This window comes from Gavialis gangeticus, unplaced genomic scaffold (genome assembly GCF_001723915.1).
Source record: "Gavialis gangeticus isolate Ggan-Ray unplaced genomic scaffold, GavGan_comp1, whole genome shotgun sequence".
NCBI classification, from domain to species: Eukaryota; Metazoa; Chordata; order Crocodylia; family Gavialidae; genus Gavialis; species Gavialis gangeticus.
The window spans coordinates 27,447,170-27,454,820 of NW_017729034.1; positions in this window are offsets into that span (position 1 = coordinate 27,447,170).

The following is a 7,651-nucleotide window of genomic DNA, read 5'->3' on the forward strand; positions in this document are numbered from 1 at the left end:
ATTGTTTATGTTCTACTCAGTCTAAGATTTGCCCTCCCCACCCCGCAAAGGGCAAATATGTGTTCTTTTCGGTACAGATATAAACTATTCCACTTACAGAAAACCACCTAAATTGATTCCACCTTGGGCTGTTTGAATGGCTGTACCTAACCCTACTCTAAAAGTCAGCACTCTGTATTCACACCTTCCTTTTGACCTTATGGGTAGGAAAAGGTCTAGAAGAATAAGAGTAGGGTGCAGATTATGTCAATGCAACTACAAGCAGACAACAGAAAACTATGGCTTCCAAATATTAGATGTGCCTACATCTTCTAATATTTGGAAACTATGTTAGGAATACAGTGAGTCTGCCTCCACTGAAATACATTGGTCTAAACTCTAAAAGAATGCAGCAGAAGGGAGAAATCATTAAGTGTTTTGCTAACAAACAGAAACTGTCCCAGTTGGTATTTGAGTTAGATTCATACATCTGTTGGTAACAGCAAGTGGCCATGGGGAGAGGAAGGATGGTGGAAGAAATCTAGTAAATTAGCCAAATTTGGAATGACCAACATTTCTCTGAGTGTTTAAACCTGAAGCTTTGTTAGGAGACAATGTAACCAGTTCTGAACCCTGCATATACTTAATGATGTTGCAGGTCAGAAAAAAGTCCTCAAGTTTATTTTCTAATATATAAGGAGCTGGATATTTCCAGTCGAACTTTCACCTCAGCTTGTCTTTCTAAGAGCTCATTATGGATGTCCAGCTGTCAACCGAAACTTCATATGATCAACATTCAGCTCCTGATCGATCCCCTTCTCTTACACAGCTGAACATTGCTACTATCATACCTGTCCCTCAGTTCATAACTGAGCATCTCTGGTTCAACCTTCTCTTTTGGCCTATACTTTACAGGCTGCACAACCTGTCAGAATTTCCTTGCTCACACTGCCTGAACTTCGTTCTAGGTTCTTATCATCTCCTGTCTTGTTTTGCAAAATCCTCTCCTCTGCCAGTACTGTTGCAATCTTGCCCTCCTAAAGCCTATCTGGTGTGTTGTTAAAATCATTATTCTTCCCTATCACTTTGAAAGAATCATCCCTCTTTTCTAAGTCCTGCCATTGCAACCCCTCTCGTCCAGTGCACAGAACAAAAATTTGTATCTATACTTTCCAGACCTTTCACAGTTCAGCTCTGCCCTACCTATTCAGCCAGTCAATCTTCTTACTATCATAGAGAAGTAGGGCTGAAAGGGACGTCCAGAGGTCATCTAGTCCAACCCCCTGCTTGAGGCAGGATCATCCCTATCCAAACCCTCCCATACACATCACGGGAATCTTGATAAACCAGAGAACTGGGCTCTATCCAAGCCATCCCATACAAACCATAATCTAAACTCTGCATAAGACTACCATCAACCCTGACGCAAAACAGACGAAACAGACAAAACACCGTAACTTGCCACAAGTAAAGCAGAGGAACCGTAGCAACCAATGTCCTGGACTTGATGTTTACTCCTACTCCTTGGTGTTGGAGTCACAGGATCTCTCACACACATTTCCTAATCAGTGACATTTGGGGAAAAATGGTTCAGATGTTGTTGTTGGTGGTGGTGGTGTGTGTGTGTGTGTGTCTGCACACGTACTTAAATCACTGCAACCTTGATCCTGAATGAAGCAAATGACTTTGCTATCTCTGCCTGAACCTGTAGTGATACAGTATCCTACCAGCTCCTACTGATGTCAAAGGACAGATAGACTCGTTAGGCCTGTCTATACCCTGAGGTAACAACGTTATGATGACACAACTGTAAGAACTTAAGAGCAGGCTGCACATGGCCATCCCAGACACGGCCATGTACTTGGTCAGTTAATCCATGCTCCTATGTATTCGTTGCATTGTTACTGGAACTAGCTAGATTAAAGGTAGTATATTTGCACGTGTTGCAATAATAACTCCTGACTGCAGCATAGACATAATCTTAACTTCTTTATTGCACCAAATATAGGGATCACTTACATGCTTTATCATAATGTTGGGTTTTACATTATTTTAATTCAGTACTTCTGGCATGAACCAGGTTCTAAGAAATGTATACCCTCTAGATAATTACATGTAAGTAAACGTGTCTGTGTTACATATTAGAAGTTGTTCATTCTGCAAAATTTCCTCTTCCTTAACTGAGTCACGAAGAGACTCTCAGTTGAACTTACAGTTTTGTTTCAGCTTTAAAACCTAAATCTGGAAAAAGAAGGTGTTAAGGCTAGATACTTAGCAAATTAAGTTCTGGTGATCACCTTGGTGCAGTTCTATTGATTTTTCTAGTAAGCTGTACAAATTAATGATATCTGTGAATCTGGCCCTCACTGTTTCAGTATTATTATTCTTTTGCTGTATATTAACACAAATTCAGAAAATAAAGATTTAGCAACCTGGAGTAAAAATAATGCTGGGACAACTATACATTTAATTTACCTTAATAGAATCTAGTTTGTATGTAAGATCAGTATGTTTTGCTTTTGCTTATTATCAGTTGCACTTACCTAAATGTGATATAAATACTGATATACTGTTTTTCAAAATCACTACTAAAAAAACTGTCTTTTACGGAACAAATATAGTATTTCTTATCATTTCAATTTTTAAATATTGGTACTGAAAGTTTTTAAAGCTGTGGGTAGAGGGCAGAACACCAAACACATTAATGGAAGGAAGAGTATTACTAAGAAAACCTAAACTAAATATGAAAGCACTTTAAAAGGAAGGAGGTTAATTGTTTCTGGAAAGGCCACCTTTAATTCTTTTTTTTAATGTGCCATGCAATATTCTCAAAGCACAGGGCGGTAAATAGAATTATTAGGTGGATATATAATGGGTGGGAAAACTGCAAACAAAGTAAACGTTACTGAATTGTTAAATTAGTAGAATGTCTAAAGTAGGATTCCAAAGAGGTCTGTTCTAGGCTTAGTGTTTTTTAACATCTATATTATGATTTATAAATGACAATACAGAATGCACTGCTCCTTTTTCAGATAACCCAGAACTGGGAGGGATTGCAAATACTTTGAGGGATAGGAGTAAACATCACAGGAATCTTGATAAATCAGAGAATTGGGCTCTGGACAAAGACAAAGGCAAATGATAGAGATGTTAAAGGGTTAGGAATGTAAGCCATATGAGAAAACTAACTGTGTTTACTTTGCAGAGGAGAGCAAGGGAAGACATGATGTCAGCCTGTCAAATTAGAAAATTAGATGATGGATGCCACAGGGGGCAGAACAAGAGGCAATTATAGTAAAGTCCAATTATAGTAAAGCAGATTTAAACTAAAATCCATGGAAAAATCTTTCCCACCTGTAAGAAAAATGGAACGATGAAATGAGCTGCCTAGAGTTGTTATTGGCATTTTCTCTGGTGGTTTTCAAGAAGAGCCTTGTACAAAGGCTAGATGCATCCATCTAGAATGAGTCAATGCTTTGGGTGCGTCCAGATGAGAGCGCACGTGCCTCTTGCCCTGCCTCAAACCCCTTTGAGGCGGGGCAAGAGGCACATGTGGGAATGAAAAAAAGTTGCAGCGCATGGAGAAAATTAGATCCCTGGATATCCAGGGGTCTAAAAAAACACTCCACAATAGAGCGGAGCAAGGCATGGTTCAAGACAGTGCCCAGAGCCAGTCTTCCAAAAGAGACGCTCTGGTTTTGGCCAGCGTCTCTTTGGTGTTCCTGCTGCCCCTGGCACTGTCCAAGGTAAGCTGGGGTGGGGGTTCATAGGTGTGGGTGGGTGAAGGGTGGCAGGGGGATGTGGGGGGAGCTTGGGGAGTGGCAGGGGGGATGTCCTCAGGGCTGTGGGGGGTGAGGACCTGGCTCAGGTCCCTGCGGCTTGCTAGTCCGGCTTTGCACCGGAGCGGGTCACATGGCTCCAGGAGGCGTGCACAGGAGCTGCGCCTCCCAGAGCCCTGTGTCCCACTCCAGTGCAAAGCCAGACTAACGAGCCACATGGGGCTGGGCCAGGTCCTCACCCCCTGCCCCTCCCCACAGGCACAGGGGGCAGAGGCAGGAGCCGGCCCTGGGGCCCTGCCCATGGTGACAAGACCCAGCGCGGCACGCAGTCCCCACATGCCGCACTGGGTCCTGCTGCCTGGCCAGGCCCTTCCTATAGCGGCACGATGTGGCTGTGTGTGAGGGGACCATGCAGAGCTGAGCAAGGTCCTGCTGGCCCTGAGGCTGCTCGTGCTGCCTGCCTGCCCCCGGCAGGACCCGGCTCAGCTCTGCGTGGTCCCCACACACCAAGCCGGGTCCTGTTGCTATACGAAGGGCCCGGCCAGGCGCCGGGCCTTGTCACTAAGGAGCCATGCCCCAGAGCCAGCTCCTGCCTCTGCCCCCTGTGCCTGCGGGGGGGTGAGGACCTGGCCCAGCCCCATGTGGCTTGCTAGCCCAGTTTTGCATAGGAGTGGGTCACAGGGCTCCCGCAGCCCCGCGGACATCCCCCCAGCCACCCAGCAGAGTGGCTGCAAGGGCAGTAGGACCCGGCTGGGCCCCACATGCGGGGACCGTGTTCCATGCCGGGTTCTGTCACCATGGGCCCAGCCCAGCCAGGCTGCAGAGGGGCCCCAGGTCCCGGCTGGGCCTGGCACAAGGTCCCCACATGCTGCACCAGGTCCTGCTGCCACGAAACCAGCCCGGCTGGACGGCAGGAACAGCCCCAGAGCCTGCAAGACCTGGCTGGGCTCAGCGCATGGTCCTCCTGCTGCTGCTATTAAAGGTTAGTTACCAGCCCTGGGCGGGAGGGCTAGGGCCTTCCAGGGTGGAGCTGTGACCTTGGTTGGGGGGGGCCTCCAGGGTGCCTGGGACCCTGGGCAGGAGTCTGGGACCCTGTGGGGGATAGGGGCTGTGGCCCTCCAGGGGGGAGCTGGCACCTTGGGTTGGGGGGAGCATTCCATGTGTTGGGGGGAGCTGCACCCTGTGGGGGCCAGGGGACTCACCCCTCCTGAACAGTCCCCCCACAAGGTCCCCCACATGCACAGTCCCCTCAGCAATTGCCCCACTTCTACGCACAGTCCAACCACACACACCCAACATCCCTCCACACACACACACCCGCCTTCCCCCACATCCCTTCTTACCCCCTTTCTGCAAACATGACATCCCCCCATCACACACCCATCATGTGTGAAGAAAACCAAAAGCACACAACACATATAGGTATTTAGAATTTATTTTTTCATGATGATAGAGACACTGGTAGGCTTCCAAATTGCTTTAACATTGTAAATATACCAATAAAGATTTACCCAACTTATCACTGTCTCTCTGTCTCTGTCTCTCTCTCTCTAGATGTGTGTGTGTGTGTGTGTGTGTGTGTGTGTGTAGAGTGGTTTTTTGTTTTAACTGTGGAAGACCATGGATTTTGGGGTATTTTTAAAAATGGATTTAGGATGCTGCTACAGCAGTCCAGCTGGCACAAGGTGTAGCGTCCCCAGCTATCAATCGAATGGGCCCCAAAAGTTCCTGAGAGTGAGTAGCTCTGAGCTGCTTGTCAGGGCAGGTTTTGTATGGATTGGGCCAGGACAGGGCAGCTTTTTATACTGCTGGGGACAGCACAGGTGCTGGCCCTGGGCTGTAGATCCCCCTGGCTGCAGATCCGGGAGGAGCCAGGCAGGGTTATTTTGCCCCAAGTGGCACAATTTGATCCACAACAAAGTTCGTGTCTGAGCATGTGCGCTGAGGCAAAAAGCCCCGGCTCAAATTTGCACCATTTCTATTTGAGCTGCTGCAAGCAAGCGCATGTGCTTGCATGTGTGGACGCGCCCTTTGAGTCTGTAGCAGGTTTTACTTACTGTCTAGAGCACCCTTGCTTTCAGTATCCCTTACTCTTGAGCCACAGTTATCACTGAGCAGACTGTGATGACATAGGTTCAATCTGACCTCTGCTTTGATAAACAAAGGGTGCATCCAGATGAACGTACATGTGCCTCTTGCGGCATCTCAAAGGAGTGTGAGACACCACAAAATGCATGCTGGGAACAAAAAAGCATTCCCTGCACTGCGCATTTGAAGCACGGGCTCAAAATTTGGTACCTGGACATCCAGGTAACAAAATAAAACCCAGGCAAATAAAGCAGGGCAGGGCACTGTCCCCGATCATGCCCTGAGGCAACCTGGGAGCCAGTCCTTCAAGAGAAACACTCTGGTTTCTGGCCAGAGCATCTCTATGGTGCTCCTGCTGCCCTGGGCCCTGTCACAGGTAAGTTATTGGGAGTGAGGGGGTTTATGGGTATAGGTGAGTGTGAAGGGGGCAGGGGGACATTGGGGGTGTCGGGAGTGGAGTGGGCTGCTGAGGGCTATGGGGAGTGACGGGGATGTTGAGGGGTGTCAGGAGTGGAGGGGGGATATCCCATCTGTGGATGGGTTTGTGAAGGGCCTCGAGCAGGGGCTGCCACATGCCTGCCCCCCACCCTGGCCCTCATGGTGCCGGCATCAGCAGGCAGTGGGGCTGTGGCCCTGCTGCAAGCACAGCCGGTGGTGACGCGGCACTTTGTGACCTGGACTCTATACATGCTGACCAGACCCCACCCAGCCCACAGCTTTCACGCGCAGGCAGGCTGGGGCAAGTCCGTTCAGTATGTACAGATACTAGGACACACAGCCCTGCTGCCACTGGCACCATGGGGGCTGGGGAGGGTGGGCAGGCGTGTGACATCTCCTGCTTGAGCCCCTCCACAAAGCATGCGTCAGGACCCGACCTGGCCCAGCCGAGCGCAGCCCACTAGTGCGCCTTTGCAGTGGACTGGAAGGCATGGCTCCAGGACGCACAGCTCCTGTGCAGAGGCATGCTAGCCATGCAGTTCGGACCAGGTCGGGTTGGGCCGGTGGAACGCGTTTTTCATGCAGCAGTGCATAGCTGCAGCCATGTTGCATCACCACCTGAGCCTCATGGAAAACACACCCTGTCAGCCCAACCTGATGTGGCCCGGGACATGCAACTAGCGTGCCTTTGCAGAGGAGCTGCATATCCCAGAGCCATGCCTCCTGGTCCACTGCAAAGGCACACTAGCAAGCCACGTTGGGCCAGGCCTGGTGCACGTCTCCTCCCTGCACACACTGCGGGTTTGTCAGTGCTGCCACCAGAGGCAGGACCTGGCCCAGTGCAACAGGCAGTCCCCATAAGTGGCGCCAGTCTCCAGGTGATAGCACTAGTGGCCATGGTGCTGCCTGAAGTTGCATGGCCTTGTGCAGCACCATGGCGAGCCAGGTCACTCCTGCTATGAGTGGCACAAGTGGCACCGGCTCTGAGCCACTAGGGGCAGTGCTGCGCCATAGGGGGGCTAGCAACAGTGGGCCCTGAGCACCCCATGTCCTCTGCTGCTGCAGGGGTAAGTTGTGGACCCTGTGCAAGGGGGCTGGGACCCTGCAGGGTGGCTGGGACCCTGTGGGGGGGGACAGGGACTGTGACCCTGCAAGGGGGAGCTAGGACCCTGTGATCCATGTGCTGTGGGGGGGGGCTGCACCCTGTGGGGGGCAGGGGACCCACTTCTCCTAAGCAGCGCCTCTCCACAGTCCCCCCGCATCCTCAGTCCCGCCACAATTCCCCCACCCCTACCCATACACTGACCCTCATCCCCCACATCCCTCCCCACCCCCCCCCCCCCCTCCCGCAAACCCCCCCCCCCCCC